This window comes from Columba livia, chromosome 14 (genome assembly GCF_036013475.1).
Source record: "Columba livia isolate bColLiv1 breed racing homer chromosome 14, bColLiv1.pat.W.v2, whole genome shotgun sequence".
Classification (NCBI taxonomy): Eukaryota; Metazoa; Chordata; class Aves; order Columbiformes; family Columbidae; genus Columba; species Columba livia.
In genome coordinates, this window is record NC_088615.1 from 19510459 (window position 1) to 19537876 (window position 27418).

Sequence of the window (27418 nt, forward strand, 5' to 3'; positions counted from 1 at the left end):
TGCAGGTGACAACAGTTGGGTCCCCTCTCCCTGTGGAAACAGAAACATGGCTTTGTCGAGAAGTTAAGGAGCTGTTGTCTGCTCTCCCTGGAGCTACTAGCTTTTCCTAAGTGCTTGTGCAATCAGGATTTCCTCTGTTGCTTTGAACCATTTCACTGTTTTTTGGTGCATGTTCCTCAATGTGCATGATTGTCCTACAACCCATCAGGCTGGTACGTGGCAGGAAGGTCACATCACGCCATTGACTGGAAGGTGTTTTCTGCGTAATGGTGGAGAAGCTACTTAATTTTCTGTACTTCTTTTATTGTCTTTGTTTGGAACATAATTTGATCTTGACAAATACGATCTCTTCCTTTTCTTTGTCTGACTTTCCTGTTCCCATGTCCTGCAGGAACATCAGCTCCCTATGGCTTAACCCCCTCTGGCAAGGTCCTTACACGCTGTTCTTTGCAACACGTCAGCAGCTGAAGAGATGGGGGGTGGGAGGGTTATCCTACCCTCTCTTTCAGTTTTCTCTGTCTCCTTTCAGTTTGTTCTTAAAGAGAGGAAAAATAATTTTGGTATTGATTTAATTGAAAAAGGAAACTGAAGCCTCTTGATTTAGCAGGAGTGAGAAGCCCAGATGAAGCTAACTCCCTGCCCCTTCTTTTCTGCCATGAAGTTGTCACTAATACTGTGCTGTATTCTTTTAAAATTTAATTTACGAAATATCAGTGAAATTTGGAAGGCCTTGCAGTGGCTGGAACTCAGCAAGAAGTAGAACTTTATGGCCCCTAACAAGAACAAACAGGACCAGAAAATCCTTCATGTTCTCCCAGCTAACCATAGAAACAACCATTTTTTTTTCTTTTAAATAATCTCAAGGAAAAGTTAGCGAAACATAAATTAGAATGACTGCCGCTGATTTATTTTTCTGAATAAAAAGGACATTCAGTAGCAGGTCATTTGTTTTTGTTTTCTTTCTGAGAGTAAATGGAAACATATTCTTACCTCACTTTTCTCACAAGTACAGTAGATTTCCTAAGCTTGTGTCAAGGTTTTATTGCCAGGAAAAAGTGGTTGAATATTCAGCATTTGTAATGAGGGCATCACCAGACATGGAATACAGCTGTCAAGGCTGGTATAGTCATTTTCTAGGCGTAGGGCTGATTTGGTTAATGATCTTTGAGTGTCACTTTGCTGGACCATTAATTACAAACCGTTTTGCACCCATAACCTTCCTTTGCAGGTAATTTCAGAGAAGGTGCATTTCTGAATAAGAAAGTGCCAGGACTTGATGAACACACTAAGAAACCGCATCAGTTTAGGAGACAGCAGGAAATTTTGTTTAAATAAAAGCAGTTAATGAGATGGACTGTACCAGGTGGGACAGCAGGTCTGCTGAGCTGGTTTCTGGTCTGTGATATTATAGTATCAGCTCTTTCAAAGGAAACACATGTCAGAAGGGTTTTCTGAGCACTAACAGCAGCACCAAACATTCATCCCTCTGACAAATTACAAAGTCAGTATGATCAAGTGGATTACAAATAGGACTGGAAACTCCTGAGTTCTTGTGCTGGCTCCATCCTTGACTTTCTTCTGTGACCTTAAGCAAATAATTTGAACTTTCCTGAGCCAGATTCATTGCTCCTGTAATTCCATTTGATATAGTAAATGAGGAAGCGTATGGCCCCATATATCTTAATTTTCCTATCTGTAAACGTGGGTGAATGTTTTTGGTGTGTAATTATTACCCATGGGTTCTGAGATGTTTCAGATCTATACAGCACTTTGATGTTAGCGAGCCTATTTGTTGATACATGGAGTATGTACATGGTAAGAACTTTTCTAAAAGTTTTAAGCTTTCATCCAAGAGTGGGTGGAAAAACTTTGTGGGTATATATGTTTAATCTTGTTTTCAGCTTTCTTTTAAGTGTAATAATTTCTTATCATTTTTTGTCCAACAATTACCTGTGTTCTGTTGAAAGACTTAACAATTTCTAGGGCTTCGTCTGCCTCGTTACAATAAAAAAAAAAAAAAGTTGTTCTCAATATTGAAAAGCCCTTAAGAAAGTCAGTTTGACTGCAATCCCCTGGTTATCTACACACCTGTGATAAGTGATAAGGACAATGCACATGATGCACTCTGAACACACTCAGAGCTTTGCAGACTTATTGCAAGCTCATTTTAATCATCCTAGAGTCTCTTTTCCAGTGGGGAGATAGTTGGTGTCGATTTGTAGCTAGAAACATCTTGCTCTGATCTATGTGCTGGCAGTTGTGCTCCTGTAGGAAACCTACCTTGCTGTGACTGTGTACGTCCCATACAGGCAATTTCCTTATAGGACCTTATGACACACAGGGCGTACTGAGTTATTGTGACTTGCATTCATGCCTCTGGAAAGCTGGAAAGCTGTTGAGAAATGTCCTGAAGCCCATTGGGGGGGAGAGGGGGGAATAAAAAGAGAAGCAACACTTCTGAAAATATTTTGATATAAAAAAGTCCAGTATTTACAGTAAACGTGCTTGGCAGCTCTGTGTAGATGTGACTACTTAAAGCTTGTGGCATTAAATCTCGTGCCAGGGGTGTGGAAAGCATGGCCTGGATGTTCTTCCGGTGGTAACAGCTGGTGTGGTGAGAGGTGACATGGTGGGGTGATGAAGGAATAGACAAGTTCTTATGAGACTTTGGTTCTCTGTCAGCTTCCCAACGAACATGTTGCATGAGAAGTGATTTTTTTCTTTCTTTTATCTCTACTGTGTGCCTGGGGCGGGAAGTATCTCAGTATGCAGTTGCATGGTGCTTACTACAAAGAGGCTTTGATCTCAATTAAACAATCTAGACAAAGAAACAATAATAACCCATGATTATGCAGTTGTCTGTAGTATTGCTGCAGTGATGGAGGCCATTCCCAAACAATGCCTGTATTGTAAAACAGGCTTGCAAGGGTCTTCTTTCAGTCTTGAAGCACATTGTCACATTGCTATGAGATGCAAAAATCATGGCATTGCGTTTCCTGCGCTGAAAATCAAAAGTGGAAAAGAGACCTATTAGGTCATTCGTTTTGTTGGCTCTTGACAGAATTATTCCTGGTGCCATGCTCTCACCAGAGACTGATCCTGTATAGTTTTGAATAATTCAAGCCCTGATGCTTGTGCTACCTTTGATTTGGAAGAACAATTTCAGTGTCTAATAGACCTCCTGGATAGCAAATTCAGTAGAGCCCAGTAACTGCTGTGTTTAATTCCTTGAACCATCTGAAACAGTTCCACCTCTAACTTGGGTAGCTGTGTGGCTGAAATCACTACAGCTTGCTAAACCAAGCTCTGCTGTCACCATTTTGGCCCAGCTCATTTCTTGGTTAATTTTTTCTTGTGAATCTCCTCCCCAGGCCCAGGGATTCCCCCGTAGCTGTCAGGAGTGATCAATCAAAAAATACAGAGGGGGCTGGTCTCCATTTACACTAAACCCTTTTTTATACTTGACTGACTGTGTAAAGGGTCCTTAAAAATGACTGCATTGTGCTGCTTCTCTAGTATTAGTTTATAAAGCAAGTATTTTCACAAAGCACAGTAAGCACCATCTCATTAAAATGACAGCTTAAATCCCCCCTTCCTGGATTCCAGTGTTTATCAACAAACCTCTCTTTTTCTTGTTCTTTTCAAGAAAGCTGAGTTACTCAAGCAGTAACTCCAAAAATCAATAAGGAGGAAGTTACCAGTAAAAATAGGGGATAACAAACCACCTATATTTGTCTCTGTTTGGTCAAAAGATCATCTCTGTGTTGGGCCCTGGGAAGAGCATGAATCTCCCATCACAGGCACCACTTTAATCCAGGCAACTCCTGCTCCAATTTCTGCTTGATGTGTTCAGTTTTGGGCCCCTCATGCCAAGAAAGGCCTTGAGGAGCTGGAGCGAGTTGAGAGAAGGGAACGGAGCTGGTGAGGGGCTGGAGCACAAGTGTGATGGAGCGGCTGAGGGACCTGGGGGATTCAGCTGGAGAACAGGAGCTGAGGGGAGACCTTCTGATCTCTGAACTGCCTGAAAGGAGCTTGGAGCCAGGGGGGTCGGGCTCTGCTCCCCAGGAACAAGCGCCAGGAGCAGAGGAAACGGCCTCAAGTTGCACCAGGGGAGGCTGAGGTTGGATTTAGGAACAATTTCTTCCCCAAAGGGCTGTGGGGCATTGGAACAGGCTGCCCAGGGCAGTGCTGGAGTCACCATCCCTGGAGGGCTGGACAGACGGACATGAGGTTCTCAGGGACATGGTTTAGTGCTAGAGTTGGGTTACAGTTGAACGCAATGATCCTGAGGGTCTCTTCCAAACGAAATTCTGATTCTGTGATTCTGTTCCTGCACAGTCACCTCTGGACTTGGCTGATGGAGCCATGGCTCCAGTTCTGCAGGGGCCGCGCTGGATGGATGAGCATCTTCCCCTGCATGTGTTCATTCTCTCTGGTGAAGCCACACATGCCCTGAAGGGACACATGCCCTCAGCAGGGAGACCCGCAGCAAAACCTTCCCCGCTGCTTGCTCAGGATGGGGGCTGAGCACTTGTGGTGCATCTTCTGTGGAGATGAGCAAAATGGCACCTGGCGTTGCATAAGTGATTTGAGAGTTTCCTAATAAGGAAAGTTTTTTTAATATCGTAGTTGTGATTTTAGGTGTAATACAGTGACATGTAATTAGGCAGAAAGCAGGCCATGGTGTTTAAATACTGCATTGGACCTGAGGTTGCAGAGGCTTTTGCAAAGGCTCTTGAGCAACACTTGAAAATTATTTCATTTTCCAGATATTCATTTTCCTTCTGAGCCTGGATTTGTACTGGACCATTTGACTGACATTGCAGAGTAGTGACATTCTTACTGTGTGTTATCCTGTGCTGGTTCAGCCCCATGGCATTGGGTAACGCCGTGCAAAGTGTCACCCCAGACCCTTCAGCCACAAAGGTTTATGAAGAACAATATTGACTACAAAAAATGTTGACTTTTAGGATGACTGTTTACAGCTAAGTTATATGAGAATATTTCATCCCATCAGAGCTTAAAAGCAAAGCACCAAGGACTATGTAGATTATTAAATCCACCAGGCTCATGTCATATTTGCTGCCCAGGGAGGTTGTGGAGTCTCCTTCTCTGCAGACATTCCAACCCGCCTGGACACCTTCCTGTGTAACCTCATCTGGGTGTTCCTGCTCCATGGGGGGATTGCACTGGATGAGCTTTCCAGGTCCCTTCAACCCCTGACACTCTGGGGTTCTGTGGATCAATTGAGCCTGAAAATTATTCAATAATGTGTTCCTGCTATCAAAATATTTTTTAAAAGTAGCCTAACTGTAGATTGCCCGGTGGAACATGAAGAAACAACATCATGCAAAAGGCCTTTCCAGAGACCTTCGCAGCGATTAATCCCCAATTAGAGTTTCTGGAGCCAAGTTCTGATTTCCAGCAAGGGAAGCAAAGCTGCAGCTGCGATTTCAGTGGGATGTGGACATTCCCTGCACCAGGTCTCAAGTCAGCACTTTTCCTTCTGACTTTTAAAAAAGAAAAGTCACCTGCAAGAGTTAAAGTCCAGGGGTGTGCAGGCTGGCGAGCATGCAAAGGCCTCGGGGCAGCATAGGGTGGACGGGCCCGTGGCCGAACCCTGCACCCTCACATGCACGTGAGTACATGGAAAATGACGACTTGGTGATTTTACTTCAAAACTATGTGGACTTGGAAGCAATATCATTTTCTTTCATGCATCTTTTATCTGAGAGTTGGCACATTATGTTGTGCATAGGAATTAAGAAGATGACTTGGGGCTCTCTTCTGTCATCACTTACATGGTGTGTAACTCAATATTTTGTTTATTTATGGGAAAATTCTTTTCTGCAGCTCCACAAAGATTGTGCGAGAGTGAAGGAAGCATGAGGAAGGAGAGGGCCAGCCCTCCTCCACCCCGAAGTGAGAGCACTGAGAAAACAAAACCTGGCACCCGGGCTGCGGCTGACTGAAAGCATCTTTCATTTGTGCATTAAAGCCAACGGATCCCTGGCCTCATCTCTCCCAGCCTACCCTCAGCATCAGCCAGAAAAATACAGGCCATAGGAAAATAAGCAGTGTGTATGAATACCTCTGGGCTATCAGAAGCCAATAGCAATTAAAATGTCTCACTCGTATCTGATGATCACGTCTCTCCCTGTTGGTTTTAAGTGATGCCTTGTAAAACAAGAAGAAGTCAAAGTGTTTGAGTGGGTACGAAGGAGAAAATCTGTCAGTTTTTACCCTACATTTGTACACCCAAAATGCAGCCAGTAATAGACCCGAGCTCTGTGACTGCATTATTTATTGAAGTTTGGATTATCTGTAACGTGTCCTTCCCCTTCTGCTGCTGGGAGCATCTCTCTCTGTCAGGTACATTCCTTGCACCAGGACAAGTTTTGCACTGAATGTTTTAGGGCAGAAAACTGTAGTTAAGGATGCCAAATTATTCCAGGTGGTTAGATTATATTTCTAGGCACAAAGCTGGGCTGGTTGATGGTGTTTGAGTGTCACTTTGCCAGACTAGTAATGACAGAGGCATTCTGCAATTCCTGCCTGATGTCATTGCTCATAATGTTGTTTGAGGATTCAGATATAACCTTAGGGGGATAAAATGCTTTGGCTCAGTAAAAAGGCTAATTCGGACAAGTCACAAAATCTCAAGCTGAGAAACGAACATTGCCTCTATAAAGAAAGAAAAATATTTATTTAAGAAAGACGCTGCCTAGAATTTGCTTCTCTGCAAGATGCTTAGGGGATTTGATGTGATGGGCTCAAAACTGGCAAGAAAATCATGACTTGGCCAGAACAAGGAGAAAGGAGCCCTAATGTCAGTCCGGGTCTGCTTGCCCTTGCTGCTGCCTTCACTCACGTTGGGCTACCACAAGCCATCAGCCGTCAGAAAAATGGTGCCAGTGTTTTATGAGAAACAAGTCTTCATTTCTACCCAGCCCAATCCTATAAACCTTGAGGGGAGGGGTTATTTTTTAATGAAAGAACTAGATTAACCAGGTGTCAGAAGTCGCCTGACAGCCTGAGTGCAGACATCAGCCAACACTAATTTCAAGCCAACTAGACCATCCAAACTACTCATACACATTTTCACCCATAAATCTGTGTGTTGCTGGCTTGTCCCACTGTGGTGACCAGTTCTATGTTGGAACAGTACTTGGGTCACGCCACGTGTTCAGGTCATGACTACGTGTTATGTCGGTGCTGGCACCATATCTGTCGTGAAGGGGTCCTAGAGACCAAAGTACCTAATTCCTTGAAAAAATTTGGCTTTTGTCCTGTTAGGTATTAACACTAAGTAGACTCAAAAACCCTAAAACACAAGTCTTACTGAATATTTTTGTCCCAACCAGAGTCTAGACAAAGTTCAGCCTTTCAGCTTTCTTAAGTATATTCCGATCACCACCTCCAATTCAGGGATCAACAGAAAAAATCAAATCCATCTCATAGCAGGACAGTGTTGTGGCGGAATAACTGAAGATAGACACCAGCCTGTGTTACCTTGGTCTTTTACCCTGAGATTCACCCACTTATTGTTCTCATTATTCCTCCCCATATTTGAAAAAGATGGGTCAAAATCTTGAGGATGTTTGAAGAGTCAGTAGCATAACTGAAAGGACATTGGGGTCATGTCTGCTTATAAATGTCTATATTTTGCTTTTTTATGGGGGTAATATTCTGAATATTGTCTCCAGCAACAAAGACAAGATGATAAGTCCTGGATGTTGGGTTTATCCTTGCTGAGATGTGGAAAATCTCAACCTCCTCTCTCTGGATGAGCAGTTGAAACAAATATTGATATTGACTGATGTGGACACAACGTTTTAATTAAAATACAAAAATTCAACTATATTACAACGAAGGATGTACCAATTAGGGGTTTCTTACTGGACATCATGCCAGGGACACGTAGCGCTGACTCTAAGCCTCTTTGATTGCAACTGAGACAAGTTCTTCATGGTGTCTTCGTTTGGCTTTACCCACCTCTGCATTGAGATTACTGCTGCTTATAAAGCCTGATTAATAATGAGCCATCAGGAAAACACTTCCAACATGTAATAAAATGAGAGAGAGAATCTGGAAAAAATTTACTACCAAGCACAGGGAAAAAAACATGTTTCTAAGTTATCATTTAACCTTCTAAAACATTTTTTCAGTGTTTTTTATTACAGTCTTTCTGCTGAATGTACCGAGTTTAAAGTGGTGTTGTACGGAAAGTTCATCAGTGTGGCTGTTTAAAAGGATGGAGTGACCATGGGACAGCTATTCTTTGCCTTGGAAAACTGGCAGTGGGTAATGACACAGCCTCTAATTTTGGGACAGAGCAGTAGGGCACAGCTGGGACCCCTGTGTGTGCACCTCAGATGTTCTTGTCTTACAGGTGGCACAAGGTCAGCCAAAGAGCTTTATGGCTGGTAAAGGTGCCAGGAGCCATTTTTCATAAGGGGGTTGAAAGAAAGGAAAAAAGTAGATGATATTAAAAGGAAAGCAAATTATTGTTTCAGGGAATCCAGAGTTATCTGATGTACAGGAAGATGCAAAGATGCAGGTAACTTACTGCAGGTGCCAGAAGGAGTGAAGGAGACTTTTTCCAAATTCTGTTGAGGATTTTAGTCTCTACAGTCATTCACAGTTGGTTATTTTTCCCCCTGTGGATCCCCAGTAAATAATTGAGTTCATCAATGCTGATCTGGCTCCTGTGCTCGTAAAAGGTGCAGCTCTGTTGATCTCACTCATTGAAACCAAATTCTTCACAGAAAAGTATAATTTCTTCAGGTTCTAACTTAAAGACAGTTTTGACATCAGAGTATCTCCCATCAGTGTTGCTTAATTATTAATTTGTTTAAAATCTACCTTTATACCAAGAAAAGGCTTTTAAAGTAGATGGGAGTCAGACTTAAAGTTTCCAGAATTGTCTAAACAAACTGGTGTGGCCAACCTAATTTTTGTTTGGGTTACCAGTTTGTGATCTTACACCAACACTTGTGTAGTTACACTTGCCCTTTTTTTATAAAAATGGGTTTGTCTCCACCTTGTGCTTTCCCCAGACTCTTCCCTGATCTCTGTTTCCCACGTGTGTGGTGCGTGTACGCAGTAAGTTTTGAGGAGTCTAAAACACAGCGGACAGACACAATTCTGTGTTTATTTTGAAATACTGATTTTGAAATCAATGGATTGCCCAGAGGATCATGTACCATAGCATATGCAGAGGGCTTGGGACAAAAGGTGCTCACCCCTTTGCTGTGATCCAGCTGCCAAGATTGACCGTTTCATCCCATTCAGTCCAGCAAAACATCAACAAGAGCCCAATTTCTGCAGGGACAGTAGAAAGACTAGTAAGGGAGGTGGAGTCATACCCAGTTTGTATGAACATCCCTAAGCCCTTTTATTTTTTATTTCTTCAGCATCCTTGAAATATTAAAATATGTTTTTAAATTGCAGTTGGAATCTAGAATGATAGAATTTCCTGAGTTGGAAGGGACCCACAAGGATCATCAAGTCCAACTACTGTCCCTGAATATGACAACCTCACAGTTCACACTATGTGAACTAACATGTGAACCTAAACCCCTTCTTTCTTTAAGCTTTAAAATTCTAAATCCTAGAGAGTAGTACCTCAGTTTATGTGTGCCCTCTTCAAGCAGCAATGCAGTACATGGTGATAGCACACGGGTACATGGCTGAAGCGTGATGGTCCTTCAGGACACCACGTTGAGGCCCCCGAGCTGGTCTTGCTCTGCTGGGCAGGTACAAATGGCTGTGAAAACACACCAGCTTTACCTGGATCTGAAAGTCCATCACATCATTGGGGGCTCTGGGTTCATCGGTACCAACTGTGACACCTGAGCTGAGGTGAGGGCTGAGGTTATAATCACTATTTACTCTCAGGAGCCATGGCTGGAGAACAGTTCTGTGTGTTTTCTTCATCCAGCTTAATGCAAAACACGTGTAAATGAGGGAAAAGATGCTTTGGGATGATCTGTGGACAACAGCATCCCTGGGCTGGTGCCAACCTGGACGCAGCATGTGTAGGCAAGAGCAGATTTGGAGTGGGTTTTCATGCCATCAGCCATACCATTGGCTCACAGCATCATGGACTTCTTTATCCCTATGTCTCATCTCTCATTGAAAAGAATGATGAAAACAGATTCTTGGTTTTACTGGGTGGATATTTTGAGTTATTGCTGCAAGGGCAGAGTGGAAGAGGTCACAATTTACATGAATACAGATATCTATATTTCTTCACCACCACTCAAAGCGTGAGAGGATTTGTAAAGAAGAAATACTATTTATGAGAGATGTTTTAAAGTACAGTTTATCTGAGCATGCAAATAGCTCAGGCTGTGCGGTGTTGTCATGGACTAAACACTAACCCATGACCAATGTCATCTGCTATCTTATAAATAAGGCAGTTACATTCATACACTTCCAACCTCGTTCTTCACCATTTCAACTTTAGGTCTCTTGTAGCTTTTCAGAGTGCCTGGTTTGAACTGCTTGAAGAGACGTTCCCTGCCAGTAGCGACAATTTCTGATCAATATATGCATTGTCCATAGGCTTTATTGCACTTGCTGCATAAATCTTTGTAGAAACTGTGTTTCCTTCCCTCTGTTTTGTGTCCCTGGGGTAGAGCTGGTGCAGAGCAGCTCCTCTTCTTAGAGCCTTCACCTTTGGGTGCCTAATGGAGAGGCTGGACACTTGGGCACAGGGAGGAGAACTCAGCTCAACAGCAGAAGGATTTCTTTCTCTAAGGACAGAGGTGATTTTACCTTTTAATTTTTTGTTCTCTCTGTCAGCCTCATTTCTTTAGAGACCATGTTCTTCAGCTGCCTGGTTTCTGGTACAGAAGGTGACGTCCTGGCAAAACTGACAGCCACAGCAAAACTCTGGTGTATTTAAGCTGGTTCATATACACAGGCAGGTGAAGCGAGGGAGGACGAGGCTCTGTCCTTCTTGGTCACATCCTCTTCTGTGTGGTCTCATTTAAACTCAGCTTCTTAGGATTTCATGGGAGCTGGACCTACGGCCATGAGAGAGCAGAAAGCTCTGGTGTCCTGACCTGTGAGAGTGGGCTCAGGTGGGACATTGGATGTGGGGCTCTGGGAGTCCCTTCCAGCATCCAGAGTGGTTCAGCATCTTCTGCAGGTATTTCTGAGCTATTAATATTACTGTGACTGCATTTGCATGCAGGAGACAAAATGGTGGTTATTTTTAGGGGCCAATATATGTTAGTGTTTTGAGATGTGTTCACTGCTTTAGGGAGCTATCCTGGTTTTGTTTCTCTTTTAGTTATTTTCTCCTGTCAGCTAAAGTCTTCTTACTAACTGCACTTTCTTGAAAGCTAGATATATGTTTTGGTAGACATAGCAATGTGCTTGATAAGGATGGATGCATGTCCCATGAGACCAGTGAATTGAAACAGGTGACCAAAACCTGACCAACCAAATATACCATCCCATTCACATACTTCATATGAAAGTGGGAGATCACGAGGATCTCGTCCCTTTTCCTTATGACCGACATTAGGAGAGGACCTTGCGAGTCGTCCCTGCAAACTGAGGCCAAGTGACAGATTGAATGCAGTTCTGGTTGGCTGCAGAGTCCAGTCCAGGACTTCTGGGTGCCAGTCCTACATCTGCCGGAGCAGTTACTGGGACTTTCAAGATTGGTTTTGTATATTTTGTATTATTTTCTCTATTTTATTAGTAGCATTAGTAAAACATGTTTAATTTTTCCAACTTTCTTCTCTATGTCCTTCTTTCCCTCCCAATCACCTGTCCTGAGTGGGAAGGGGGAAGAGGGAGGAGCTAAAGGAGGAGAGGGGGCAAGAGAGGGTTAACAATACATCTACCACAGTTTATTGCCACCCTGCAATGAAACCTTGACAGGAGCATCAGTCCTGGAATATCAGCAGAGCTATTTCATCCCACTTTTTGGGTGCACAACAGCAAATAAATTTGCAGTTGGGTTTCCAGTCTCCCAGGTGACAACTGTGTCAGGAGGATGGAGTCAGGCTCTTCTCGGTGACAACCAGTGATAGGACAAGGGGCAATGGGTGCAAACTGGAACACAGGAGGTTCCACTTGAATCTGAGAAGAAACTTGTTCCTGGTGAGGGTGGCAGAGCCTGGCCCAGGCTGCCCAGGGGGTTGTGGAGTCTCCTTCTGTGCAGACATTCCAACCCGCCTGGACACCTTCCTGTGTAACCTCATCTGGGTGTTCCTGCTCCATGGGGGGATTGCACTGGATGAGCTTTCCAGGGCCCTTCCAACCCCTCACATTCTGGGATTCTGTGATCCTGTTTTGAATAATTCATATTTTTCAGTGAAAAATGATTTAATGAAAACTGAGGAGAGCATTGCTTTCACTAGTGTAGCAATACAAGTAAAATAGCCTTATAGGTTTATCAGTGACTTCAGTTTATAGCAGGTATTTTTAAATCCCAGTTCTGCCATTCATAAGAAAATAAGATCTGCAGTTTGCAAAGTTACACCAGTGTCAGGTCTTAACCTTGTGTGTCTCAAACTCACAGCAGAGTTCAACATAGTGTTGAAACAGTTCCGTGAGGAGCACGAGATGGAATAATTCCCAGCACAGGCAGAGCGCTGCGCACAGCGGATACCACGGTGCCGGGTTCTCCAGATGGTGCCTGATGGGAGCTGCTCATGCCCCAGGGGAATGACACATTTTGGGTATCCCAGTTAGCCTGGCTTTGGTTCACAGCTCCAATCACACAGCTCCTGAGCTCAAAACAAGGGCTGTACAACTCTTGCAAAGGCTTCACAAGAACCAGTAGACTTTTATTAGTAAATAGGTTTAATAATATGAAATAATATGGAGATTTCACTTAGCACACCTGCCTTCTACAGCTTCTTTTTTTTTGGTAAACAAATCCCTGGAAGCCTGAACTTTTCCTTTTTTTTTTTTTTCATCTGCAAAACAGATTAGAGCACAAACCTCAGATGCTTTGATCTGAAGTGCTGTTCATACATGACATGGGAGCTCTGGATGATCTGCCTCACGCTTGCTTTTTATTTCCTTCTGAGCAGGACTTGCGAAGGCACGTTCCTGGTCCCACGCAGCACCCGCAACTGAGATGGGGCAAGGGCTGCACCACGGGCTGGGGATCTGCCTAAGCCCCTGAAGGATGTGGATGCTCAAGCCTTGGAGGTGATGGGTTGGCACATCCCTAGGTGCCCAGTCCCTGGGGTTAAACAAAAGCCAACTGAGATCCCTCCCTTAGTCTGAGTTCCTCATCTTCTCCCTAGTCCTGGCTTGTTTGTGCTACCGAGCCTGCCTGGGGTAGACTGCACAGGTTAAGCACCCTAATTGGGGTGGAGAGAAAGTTCTTCAACTCAAGTGAATTGCAGTAATGAGATCAATACTCTTTCTGACAAAGCTCCTTCACAGAAAGCCAAACAAGGAGCCTTGGCTGTATGGACGCAAGGGCTCTTTTCAGGGACAACCAGCCTTAAGCGGTCTTGCTGGCTTTTCCCGCAAAGAAACTTCATCCAGCTCCTCCAACACCAAAGCACATTCTTGTACAAGCTGTATTTATTTGGGAGTTTCTGCAACTGTGAATATATTGGGAATAGTTGTGAGTCTGAAGGGCAGGAGCACAGCATAGGAAGCAGAGGGATTATCCTTTATCAGTCATAATACCCATCAAAATTTATGTGATAAAGAACATTACTTGGATTTTCCAACTGATTTGTCTGCTGCTCACTGTTTACTCAGGAATCTGGTTTAAAACCCTGTGTGGTGATATAATTGACTGAAGAACCGTAGTGTAACCAGAAAATGAATCAGAAGGAAGTATTTTACAAACCCAGCACTTAACTGTGAGCCAGTGGCAATCCGCAGTGGCCCTTTTCATCTGCTTATCTTCATTATGGCATTAGAGATGCCGTCTGCACTGCCAGGCTTTTCCCAGCCCCACATCCACAAACATTTGCTAGTTTTTTATTCTTTTTTTCTCTGAGCAAAAATGTGTGCAGAATGTACATTTTAAATCACAAATTATTGTCAGAATCGATACACTGACTTAATTTGAGTCAATCAGGTTCAACTTAACTGTGTATCTGAGTTGAGAGAGTTTTAAATTACCTTCGTATCTATGACTAGTTGTGTCTGGGGTGTGTTATTCCGGGTGACCCACCAACACCACAAATGGTGTTAAAGTCAAATACACTTTCTTTTTAAATTACTAATCCATTTTCTTTACCCTTTGCATACCTGTTCTTCTTTTGGTGTGCACCTGAAGTGTTTCAGGGGCCTGTTGCCTGTGTTGTGTGTTGGTTACTGACTTATCTTCTCCCTTATGCAGCCATCCTTACAATAAACCATATCTGAATTTGCTTCCTGTTCACACAGGAAGTGAGTCCATTCCAAACAGTTACAGCTAAATCCATGTGAAATTGTGAAAAAATCAGGTTTTTTGAATCCAGAATTAGTGCAATTAGTCTGACTACAGTGTCAATGTATAATTCAGAACAACTATAAGTATTCGTGAAACAACAAATAGTTTATCAAGGCTTGTTTAGTGTGATTCATCTATTTTTATAAGCTCAGGGTCTGACTGAGATTTTGATCAAAATTCAGAGTAAGCATTGCACCGTGAATGTGTCCCCACCCCGACAATACAGCATTTTTGGCAGCAAAGGGAATGAGAGAAGAAAATGATGTGAAACTGAAAAATTCTTGGGTTTTCTTGAGCTGTTCAAAGAAGTATTTACCATTTGCTAAGTACTAAAACCCATTTGCTAATACGTTGCCATCTGCCTTTATTATTTCAGCCATGCAGCTATAGCCACTTTATTGCCTACATTATATCAACTTTAAATCACGCTCTGAACAACTGTGTACTTGATTTAGTCTTTATTTTTAATAGAGACTGAGGGCATCCAGATTTGCTGTACTGGAAAGATTATGGATTTTGTGGATTTAGCATTGTTCTGTGGATCTTCCTCTATTTTCCAGGTTTTGAACATTTCCATAGCTTATATTACTGTAGGCTTCTTAATGTAAATGAACCCAGTGCTGTCTTCCCGAGGCTGGAGATCAACAGTAACCAAGGCACCGAGAGGTATGAGTTTTCCCCCTTTGTCCTAATAGACTCTAAACTTCAAAGTCTCCTTGTGACCACTCCAACCTCTCTTGCTACAGCTTGTCCAACAAACACACTTATTGTCCAGCCCCATATGGACGTACAAGATGTTCCTTCCACCCGAGTGGACATTCCGACGGAAATTGCTGCTGGCAGCACAGTCTGGTGGACAGACGGATGGATGGATGAGGCTGGGCCAGTCCTAGGATTCTTTTGGAACTGCAGATGCTGGCTTTATAAACTGTCTCCAGCAATTCATCTGGTGAGCTACCACTTCTAACAATTTTTCCAGGTTCCATAGGGGTGTTGCTAAAACTGCTGAGCAATTTTTGCTCATCTGCATCCAATACTGAGACCTTTAACAAGTTGTGGAATATTCCCCCCCTGCCAGGCAGAGAGAAAAGAGGATTTTCAGACATATTTTCCCCTCTTTTTCTGTAGAAGTATGGACATTGACTTATATCTGTGCAATCCCATCTATTTAACACACATCTAGAAGGACTTGGAAACATGTAGGTATGAAGAAACTTCTCTAAATGACACCAAAAGTACAAATCACATGCCCTTCTTTCTGTTACGCTCCTGTTTGGCCATGTCTTATGACATAAAACACACTTGTTTTGCTTGCTCGTCAGGTGACATGAGACCAAGTCACTTTACCACCTATATATGCCTAGGAACTAATTTTTATTTATCAAGAAAAGTTTGAATTATCATACTGAAAATCAGTGCAGATTTCCCCCCTGAGCATGTCTTTCCACATATTCCATCTGCATCATCCCAGCGCTTTTGAGGTATTTCTGACTTGCTGCTTTTGTCCCGCCCTCCCACTTCTTATCTGTGATCTTACTGATAAATTCAAAGAAAACTGGAGAATTACAGTATGATCTCTCCCTTTGGGGTATGATACCCTTTGGGGTATCTTTCTTTCTCTGACTTGAAGTCTCTTCTTCTTTCCTGTCTCAGAAGTACGAGCTCCAGTTTTTCACACTCTTCTAAGCATCTTCTTACCTCCATGAAACTGATTCATTTCTCAATCTCCAGTGGGCAAAGGAAGATATTATTGTGCCCCATGCTTTTTTCCCTCAAACTCTTAGTTTCCTCTGGGCATTTACTTTCAAGACTCTGTATATATTTTGAGTTTCTTTTCATCCTGGGTGTTGTCTGGTCCGTCCTAGCTTCTTGCTGTAGAGTCGTATGTCTTAAGGGGTCACGTTCTAGCTGAAACTCAGAATCAGATCCATCATCACCCTTCACAATATAGTATTGGACTCAGTCCTGATTTCTCTGTATTCTCACCCTAGGTCTCCATATTTACATCTGTCAAAAATCACGGAGTTACTTTCTGCAGAAGATCTGAGATATTGCCCAGAATCTCCTCAACTGAACTTTTGTCAATCCATACTGTGATCACTGTTGGGATCTTCTCCCCTCGTCTCTAGAGGACACTGTAGCCTCTCACACCTACTCTGACTGAGAAAAGTCACTCTTCTTTGGTGCTTACAAAAATCCTAAAAGTGTTTATCAATGCACTGTGCAACAGCTTGGAGCAGTGAGTTGGATCCTTCATGATGTTCCTTTCTGTTTTCAGATCTGTATTCACTTTTTTTTCTGTGGTCTTGCATGTAGTCCATACTAAAAAAAGTCAGACTGAGACTTGGAACTCTCGTTGAGTGTTGGCGACATGCAGTGCAGTGGTTGGCCATGCTGAAGTCAGCAGTGGGATACAGGATCGCAAGCAGTATGATGGTTTCTGTGTGTTCCCTCAGACCCCTCTGTACTCTGTGCTTCCCGTGGCCCTGCACACGTGGAGAGAAAGAGGCTAATGGTGCAGGGAGGGATGTGATGGGGACAGCTGTGGTGACAGAGCCCACCAGCATCAGGAACACACAGCTTTAGCCTTTATAAATTTGGGGGAGTCCAGAGCTGAACTCCCATTCTGCGGGAAGCATCAGGCTCTCTCAGATGCTCGGGTAGCCAAGAGATCCTCTGTGTGGATGGATCCCATAGAAGCACTGTGTCTTTTAATTCTCTTTAACACATCTTATTATTATTTGTGGTAGTTAAAAGGCAGAAAAATCATAACCTGACTCTTGGAAAACTGATTGTATCTGTCAGGTTGGCAATTAAGAAATTGTCTCTTGATCTGGAGACCTTTTTGGAGAATACAGAAACCCAACAGGTCCTTTCACAGCTTCTTTTCTGGCTTCACAAAGAGTGCTGGAGTTCTGAGCAGGGTGGCAGAAGCATCAGGTGCGGGTACCACACAGCATTGCCCCACAGAACTGCCTTGTGTTCCTGGAATCCTTTTCTTAGGAGTTGATTGGTTTTGTAAGTTCTTACTTCTTTTTACTTGAGGGTTGTGAAGATCTTTGTTCTCTGTTTATAATAACATGTGTTTACTAATAGCATGGTGGCATGCCACTGCCAAGCTGCTTCTGTTAAAAATAAAAAAAGGGAAAATTGATATTTATGGAGACTTAGGGGCTGGCTGGTCTGCAGCGCTTGATTTTTATTGCAGCTGACTGCACACTTGTCAGACATGAGAATCTGCATCTCATTGTGGAAAGCTGGTTTCCATTTCAGTCTGGATCCCATTATTAGGCTTTGGTTTACATTCTGTAAGGTTAGCCATGTGCAGATTCACACAAACAAATATGCAATTTATGTCTGCAGATTTCACTGGTACTTAAACCTCCACCTATTTGAAATGTCTCTGAAAGGGAATAAGAGGAACTACAGTGTTCCTCTTCCTAATGGATGAGTATGTTGTACAGCAGCAACCAGCCTAATAAAACCAGTTTGAATTCATTTCCATGCTCTGCTGAGCTCACTAGGCTAAGAGTGAGCTGTGTTAGGGCAGAATATCACAGATGTAAATTGCTGCTGCTCACGCTGCTTATCTCGTGTGTCTACACGGAGGACACTGTATCAGGATTGTCATCAGCCCATCACGCTTCCCCAGCATCAGCTAATGTTCAGGAATACCTTAATGCGATCCTGTGAGGTTTTCAGGCTCAGGGTGTTTCATGTTTGGAGAACCATTGCAGTGGTTCCCAACCAATGTAAGAGAAAACGTTAATTTCCAGAAAGGGTCTTGGTCTCTGGAAGCAAACCATTTCCATTTAAGCAAAGATTTCACCTGGGATGATCCAATCTACATTGATGGAGATGGGATATTGGAATCCTAACCATGCATAAGAACATCAAGTGTTGAGATGGGGACTTCTGTTAAAAAGTATCTCTAGGCGAAGCTACGTGTCTGTGGAAAATTGTCTTCCTTTGGAGGGTTATATTATATTATACCAAGGAGGTGACTTGACAGAGTTCAAGCATTTCTTGGTGAGATACCTGGAGAAAAGTAGTTGGCACCACCTGTACCTGAGCTGGGTCTTTCCTGACTCTGCAGCCCAGGACCAAGGTAGCTGTGTTGAAATCAAAGCACATCCGTCTGTCTTTCCATCCTACGGTAGGGTCTGATTGTCCTTGGGAGACTGCAACTCTGTTTTTCAGCTCCGATGGAGAACTTGGCTTATTGCCAACCTGCATCCTACACCTTCCATTCACCTTTTGGGTGTTGCTAATGATGTCTCCTTTCTTTTTTTAAAAAAATCACACAAGCAAGAGTTGTGTAACTCCTGTCTTCAGCTCTTTGGTTTTCCCCTGTGACTGCTGACTCTAAATACTCAAAGAAGAAAAGCTGACTTGACCTTGATTCTCCTCCCCTGAATCTCACACTGGTACCGGCCCAGCGTTAGGGCCATTCACACTGCTGACAAAGAAACAGGCTCAGGGAGGACAGATGTTTTCATGGGTAAACTCTTCTAGTTCTATGTGTATTGTCCCACATCAGACACAAGTACATTTATATCTTCTCCTGCCAGTCAATCTGCATAATTCAAATGATAGAAACCAATTCTTTCCATGCAAAAAGTTATGCCAATTACATAATATTCAATTATGAGTTTGTTACTCTGAGTGTCTCATTGTTACAGGGAAGAGGAGAATGGTATTTTAGAAGTCCTGCCATACAGCTGTGTTAAAGTGTGTCTCACACACATGGAAGTTCTAACGAGCTTAATGAATTTAAGCTGACTTATTGAGAATTTAACTGTGCAACTCTATAGACTACAGACAAAGTTATTTTATGAAACCATATAAACATCGTAGGTCTGATTTGTCCTTTTCCAGTCCTACATATTCTCAATTATGTGGGTGCAGAATATATGCTCCCCTTTCAGTTCTCGTAGAATCCCCGTTCATAATCACATTGAACAAATGCAATATGAAGTATGCCTGTGTTTGGAAAGTTTCCTGGTTTTCTCGACTGGATTCCTAGTTTATATACACATAGGATACTAACCATATTAAAATAAGAAAAGATTAATATGAAAACCATTTATATTATCATTTAGTGACCCATTTTTAGTTAGAAGAAAATAATGACACAGTCCTAGAACAAATGGAGCTTACAGGTTACAGAAGTCAGTAAAAAAAGCATCAGAATGAGTTCAGAGGTGGCAGTAGCTCTAAATTTTGAACATTCACTGCAGCGAATTGTTCTTCCTGCAGTCACACGGAACCAAACAACATTAGCTTTGGTTGTCATCTTGTGCTAAGGCTTCAATGAGATCTTTGCTGGAGAAGTATGGATGCTTTTTCAGTGTTAAACACATTGTTGTTTACATCTCTGAAATTTGTCTGTCTTCTCAAACAAGAGCTACATATTTGTATTGAATGCAGAATATTTTTCATATTAACATTAGAAATGCTATCTATATCCTGGGTGAAAATAAGCTGGCATAACAGTGGAGGCAAGTGTTGGCAGTGTGTATCCTGGCACTTTTCTTGTTCTCATTGTATAAACTCACCGTAGTATGAGCTGCTTTCAAGAAACCCTCTTTCTTTGGCAGCTAGACTGGCTGTGCCCACCAAAATCTGTGCCATAGGCATGGTTATTGCCTCTGGATTTTGCCTATATGCTGGATTCAGTGATGTATTGAGCTATATCCAATGTCCATTTAGACTGGATATTAGGAAACATTTCTTCCCAGACAGGGTTGTGAAGCATTGGAACAGGCTGCCCAGGGCAGTGGTGGAGTCACCATCCCCAGAGGGGTTTAAAAGGTGTTTAGACGAGGTTTTTAGGGACGTGGTTTAGTGATAGAGTTGGGTTATGATTGGACTCGATGATCCTAAGGATCTCTTCCAACCAAAATGATTCCATGTTTTTATGATTCTATCATGTAAGAAAATTCTTCCAGTTTGGTATGGTATCTCCCGTCCTTCCCATTGATGCTCCCTTCCTGCTCTATGGCTCCTCTTGCTCTGAAGCTGGTTTTGGATATTCTTATAAGAGGTGCTCCCCCAAGGCTGGGACTCATCTCTTGGTGGCTGGTGGCATCTTCTGCTGGTGAGCAGGGGAGGCTGAGGGAGCGAGTCGCTCCTGCAGACAAACCTCTCCCACAAAGCCAGAGAGAAGAGAGAGTTAATAGGAGGGCGCAGATTCTGTGTTTGGAAAGAAAAGTCAAACATCAGCTTGCTGCTACTAATTTATTACACCCGGACTGTGTTCTTACTGTAGAACCCCATAACTAATATTTAATTTAAGGTTTCTAGGGATGGAGTGAGGAATTTTAAGAACTGGACTGATGGAAACATATTTGTATCTTCACCATCTTTAATTCGCTAATAGAAGATTGTGGTTCAGGCACTACTAGTAAATACAGTGTAATGAACTGGTATATGTTTAAAAACCTAGATTTTTTATTACTTTAGCTCTAAGCTTATCTCTAACACCTTGGAACACTTTGAGGGTTCAGTTTTCAGTAACATAGGTAACGCTTATGCATGAGAAACATAAATTAAAAGCAAACAAATTTCTGATGGTAGAAATCATGTGATTTACATCAGCTGTCTGACTTTTAGAGGGTAAATGACACCAGCTTGGACTCTTGTGCTTTTCTAAAGCGCTGGGGTAGATCCTTGACTGGAAGGGGAGAGACAGTTCCAGCAGAGTCAGGAGGTCTGGGGGCATTTGCATGAGCTGAGGATTTGTCTTCCTCTTTCGGTGTAAAAACCACATTGTGTAGCATCTTTTAACTTAAGGGATGATTAGTATAATTCCATCTCCAGCTGGTCAGAAATAAGTTCATACATCAGGCACTCCATATGAACCAAATTTCGTTGTGTGATAGGGAGATGTCCCTTCTGCACACAAAGGGACCCCTGGTGCAGGACTCTGGGTGTTGTGGATTGAGGTGCTTGATGAAGGAGACATAGAAACTCTCAGGGACTGAGACCGTGGGACTGCAGGGCTTTTGTGAAAGTGCAACTCTCTTGTGGAGAGGTCGGTGGGTATTTAAGAGCATGGGATGCTGTGAGTCTGTTACATGAGGTTTGATCTGCTGAAGCTGGAAGGGACTTCAGAGGGAAATAATCCACTTTTCTAAACATCTTCCTAAACATCTTTGGAGAGGAAAAAAAAATAAATATATTTTCTTGAGAGCCAGAGGCGATCTGATCCCGTGTTCCTCTTAAATAATTCAATTAAGCCCATGTAGGAATACAGAAAACACACATAGTTCAGTAGAGCATAGCTTGATGTCCCAGTGACTTTGGGATCTTTGGCCTATGAAGGAAAGTGGAATTGTTCAGCTGTCCCCAAAGCACGGCACGGGGGTCAGTGGCTCACTGCTGTTAGTCAGCAGCATTTGCTGTAGATCACATGGAGAGGCTCTGGACCCTATTTTCTAACACACTAGTGGTGACCAGACATTATCTGCTGTCATATAGAAAAACCTGACTAGCATGGAGAGACCAGTCTTATCCATGGAGCTGGTACTTCCAAGATGGAGTTAAGGCTGTTGGATATGAGGGAGTTGATGCTATCCTCCTTTGTGTGATTTTTGTCTCTTTCTAGAGAGACCACCACCATGAACTCACTCAATTTACCTCCAAAAGAGTGTGTTTTGTTTTACTTTGTTTTTTCCTTGAACCTTTTACAAGTATTCTCATGTCAGCCTGAGTTTTTTGATGGGTGTTTGTGCATATACAACTGTATCAAGCTATATTGTGTTTTTAAACACAGTTCCTGCAATAGGGTACTCTTGTCTCAGTTTAAAAATAGGAAAATTAATTGCTAAGGTATTCAGATTTCTTAAGTTTTGTTGTGACTCAACTTTGGTGTGTTGAGCATGTAGCAGGATGCATGTTGGACCCAAGCTGTCTTATGTGAAGCATTGTATACTCTGAGACAGAAAAAGCATATGGAGGATATATGTTCAGCATCTCAACTTTAATCTCATAGCAGCAATGGTCAAGAAGTTAAAGAAATTGAATGGGGGAAAATGGAAGCACAAGAGAGGGAAAGGAGTATTTTCTCTTTCCTTTTATTGTTAAGCATGAATTAGTGGCTTTTATTAATGCAAAACATTTCAACTTAAAGTAAATCCAGGCACTTTGCAAACTATAGTCTGTCCCAAGGTTATTCTTCACTGGAAGATGTTTCTGTGCAAAGGTGTAGGTGCGACATTATGGATGCCGTTGAAGTGTCTGTAGCACAGTTATTTTCCGTATGTCTGGAACCACAGAGCTTCAGTCACTGGTTTATGTTTGTGTGTCTTGCACCACAGCCTGTGTCATACCGGCTGCACTGCTATTGCTCTCCAGGTGGTTGGAGCAGAAATGGTTCAAACGCACTTCCACCTGAATGGCAGTTCACGTTAGGTTGTAAAAATATAAAATCAGGAGCCTCAGCCTTTAGCTGGGCACAGAAGTGGTTCCCAGCAGCTTGGGCTGGGAAGGATGACACAGGGAACGGGCTGCAAGGACACGGCTGGACATGGGTCAATTGCCTGAGGTACTGAAGACAAACCTGCAGCCGAGAGATACTCAGTAAAACTCTTCAGGTTTTGTTCTCGGGTGTTGTTATCACAAAGAATCAGGTGCTGACGTTTTTCCCTGACTATCATCAATAGCATGGGCTCCCCTTGCCAGACTGGGAACAATTACTTGGTCCATGCTCAGAAGAAGAGGATCACCTATAGATTCTATAGCAATGCTGATGGCCTCATGTGCACACCTCAGTGCAGAAACTGCCCCAGCATTTGGCTCATCACATGTCTTTCGTAACTCAGTGGGGCCCATTCTGCTGATGCCCTACAAGCACATTGTGAATAAAAGCAGGTTTCAGATGTCTCGTTTGGAAATATTTTTCAGAGAGGATAGCAGCTCGGATTCATACTGTGCTTGAAATGTCACATATGCTGGCTAGTTGTGATTAATATGAATGATGGGTCCCAGGCTGGATGAAGCATAATTGTTAAAATGGAGAGAACATGAAGAAGGCACTGGAAAAGAAGCAGGCTATCTTCCCCAGAGGGAGCCAGGAAAATTAGGCTAATAAGGTGTGTTGGCTGGAGCAAAGCTTAAAATAAATTTTGTGGTTTTTGCTTTCACACAATGTAATTGTATGTACGTACCTGGTTCTTGTTGGGAGAGGTCTGGATAAATCCCTGTCTGGATAGTTTGTGTCGGTGTCAGGGTCTGGCAGTGGGTTTTGTGAAACCCTGTATTGCATCTCATATAGCCTTTTCCATGGGAATATTAGTGCATGGAACTAAAATACACTTGTAATGAGCATTTGAGTAAATATAAAAGTAAACACAATAGAAGCATAAACACAATCAAAATGAATCTGTGAGTTGGTGAAAAGGAGGGGTAGGGGGAAGCAACTAATATTTGCAGTTCTCGCCATGAATGTCAGATGTTCGTTTTGATGACATATGTGAAATGTAGTGGCCACCTGCATCTAAATGCATCAGAATTAGTTGGAGAGATGTGGCAAAGTGCCATGCACTGCTTGATTGCAAAACCCTGCTCTGCACATCTGCCCCGTGGCACGAATGGCATGGATACGGACACGGACACGCTGCCAGTGCTGCAGATGGGTGGCTGCTCCGTGTCCCCAGGCTGTGACAGACCCGGCCATCGGCACCAGAACACCACGTGTTCTTTCTAACACAGCTTTGCTATGTGGCACGTGTGTGATGGTTTGCTTGACTCTGAGCATGGTGATGTTTTTAACTGTATCATCTATTCTCAGTAGCAATTTTAAAAATATCTTTTTAGCCTGTTATAGGCATTTCATTACTTGTTCTGCTTCCAGGAGGCTGAAAGCCCTGGGTGGAGCATCCCCGCAGCGGCTGGTGTTCGAGGTGATTCTGCAGTGTAGTCTTGGTGCTGTTCCACACGGAGTGGGTCCTGGGGAACAGGAGCTGAGGGGAGACATTATCGCTGTCTACAACTGCCTGAAAGGAGGCTGGAGCATGGAGGGTGTTGGTCTCTTCTCACAAGTGATGGGACAAGAGGAAGTGGCCTCAAGTTGCACCAGGGGGTTCAGATTGGATATTAGGAAAAAATTATTCCCAGAAAGGTCTGTTGGGCATTGAACAGGCTGCCCAGGGCAGTGGTGGAGTCACCATCCTTGGAGGGGTGTAAAAGGCATTTAGATGAGGTTCTCAGGGACATGGGTTATTGCTAGAGTGAGATTAGGTTATGTTTGGAGTGGATGATCCTAAAGGTCTCTTCCAAACAAAATGATTCTATGATTCTCTTATCCTGAAAACTACAACTACCAGCATTTATACTTATAGCAGAACCTCCCACACAAATCCAAATGAGGATTCCCTTCTGCTGGTCACTGTAAACATCTGACACACGGACTTCTCAGGTGGGCTGTGTTGTGGTGGGACAGCATTCCCACACCCACCACTGACCCTTCTGGAAGTTACAGGTACAAAGAGTCACCAAGTTACCTCCAAAACACATGAAAACTTATGTAATTCTGCCGTGGGTAAGGTCATTCTTGTTTATGGATTTCTTTCAAATTAAATTTCCACTGCCATTTTTGCAGTTAAACACTAGCATGATAGGCACAAACATGGAAAAAGATGGTCTTCTCTTGTCTTGAAAAATTCAGGCATGTGTGTTCACGGAACAAAGTCGAGCCAGCCTGAAAGCACGCTTCCTATTTGCCTACATCAAAAATATTCCTGGATGAGAGAACAGTCATTGCTGCTTCACAGAGACCTTGTGTTGAAAGAGGTGGCATTCCTCTTGGCAGGGAAAAGGCATTTCAGGAGGTGGATGATTTCCACAGAAACCTGGTGAAGAAGAACCCGCGAAGAGTGGGCAGAGGACTTCTAGGATAATGGAAAGAGCTCCTGTGCCTTGCACAAGTACCAGAGCTGAAAAAGTTGCTTGGAATATTGCGTGTTTTAGTGCATGTGAGTGCCTCCCTCTTCCACCTGGTAACTGGATTGTGGGTGATGTGTCTTCATGATGATGTTCTGATAAGTCAGGGGGTTTTGGTTCACTTTGGTTTTGGGTTTTTGGAGAATCAGGGAGAAACTGGCAGGAGGAAGGAGATGGCAAACCACCCCTTATCTGTCTTGAGTGATCCATGTCTACCTCAGTGCCGAAGGCACAAAACCAGAACTACGATTTTTATTAATGCAAGTGCTCCCTGGAACTCATGGAGGTGACACATTGATTTGTAGCAAACTTAAGAACCAGGAGCATGCAAATCCCATCTGGATCAGTCCAAGGGTCGACCGAGTCCTCATTTATAACAGAGAGAGAATCTTTGAAGAAGAACATTTGAAGCTCCAGTTCTCTTTTCACAAATAGGACATTCAGCCAACTTTACATATATATATGTATGTATATGTATATGTATAATGTATAATGTATAATGTATAATGTATAATGTATATGCATATGCATATGCATATGCATATGCATATGTATATGTATATGTATATGTATATGTATATGTATATGTATATGTATATGTATATGTATATGCATATGCATATGTATATGTATAAAATAACCTTGAAAGATACTTGTAAACTATTGCCCAATGCTAAAGAAACCAGAGTGGTGTTTTCCATCAATGTGCAAGATGTCTAATTTAATTCAACAGTACTACCTACCTGTCCAAATCAACAGGCATAACAGTTTCCAGTGTTGGAGCCTCCAGAAAAGTTCATGCTCCACAAGTATGGAGATCATATGATGACTGGAAGAGAGTTTTGACTTCCTTCATGTTACTATTTTAGAAGCACCCGGAGAATAGATTCAATGAATATGAAACATCTCTAAACTTGCCTCTTCCCACAGATCAAAGTTTGAAGCCCTGCTATAATTTTACAAACTCTGGAGGTAGGTGAAGTTCTTGCTAAGAGGAATATACCCTCTTCTGGACATGTGGTAGTGATGGGCACATTGAATCAGTTCTTTGTAAGAGATTGTCTTCTGCTGCCAAATTCTTATGCCTCAAGGCATAAAAATATACTTTCCTTTCTAGCACAGGGGGTGGAGGGTTGAGTTTGCATGTGCTGGGAGACATGGGGACACAAGATGATGAAAATCCAAGTGATTTGGTGAGGCCTCCAAGTTGGGCAGTGAAGGAACTTGGATTACCGTAGTGCTTGCTGCTTCGCCTTAGGTTTCTTTTGAGTATGTACTTACTAACTTCATGAGCTTACTTGAGGCTTATGCTCACGGGACCAAGAATCAGACTACTTTGTAGGTCATCTCCCCTGGCCCTCCATCTCCTGCAATTTATCTTGAAATCATACAGCTTTAGGTACCCTGAAATAACATTAGACATATCCAGAGAGCCTTTTGGCCCTTCAGGGCTCCTGGACATCTCCATGAGGGACAGCAGAGGTTATACTTTTTGGAGGGATGACTCATGTGCTTGCCACGGGCAGGGAATCAACTATTCCATGGGCTAAGATCCCCTGCAAGCTGGCCAAGTGGAAAAATTGGCTTTAACTATAAAGGTAGCTGGTAGTCTGCCCTTCACTTGGAGGTACGAGGAGCTGAAGAGCTGCCACTGTGGGAGTGTACTTCAAAAATAGGGACCGAAATGAGGAAAATGTTAAAATGGAGAGAAAATGCCAGTTAAAGAGCCTGTTATAAACACCTCTGAAGGCTCACCAGTGTCAGGCTCAATGCTAACACTGAGCTGCAGATCTCATGGCTAACTAACAAAAGCAGGGAGGCTTGGCAGCTAGCTGTGGAGAAAAGTTTATTAAAAAACATAATTTTTAACATTCAGTCACATCGTATTGTTTCCAAAACAGAGAAATATACCTCTAGGTTTAACAAGCAATTTAATAACAAGGATGCATTTGCAGTTTTGCTGCTGAGGGAACATGGAATTGCTTCCTCAGTCTAATCTCAGGGTTTGCTTCTTATCATAGAATGTCCTGAGCTGGAAGGGAC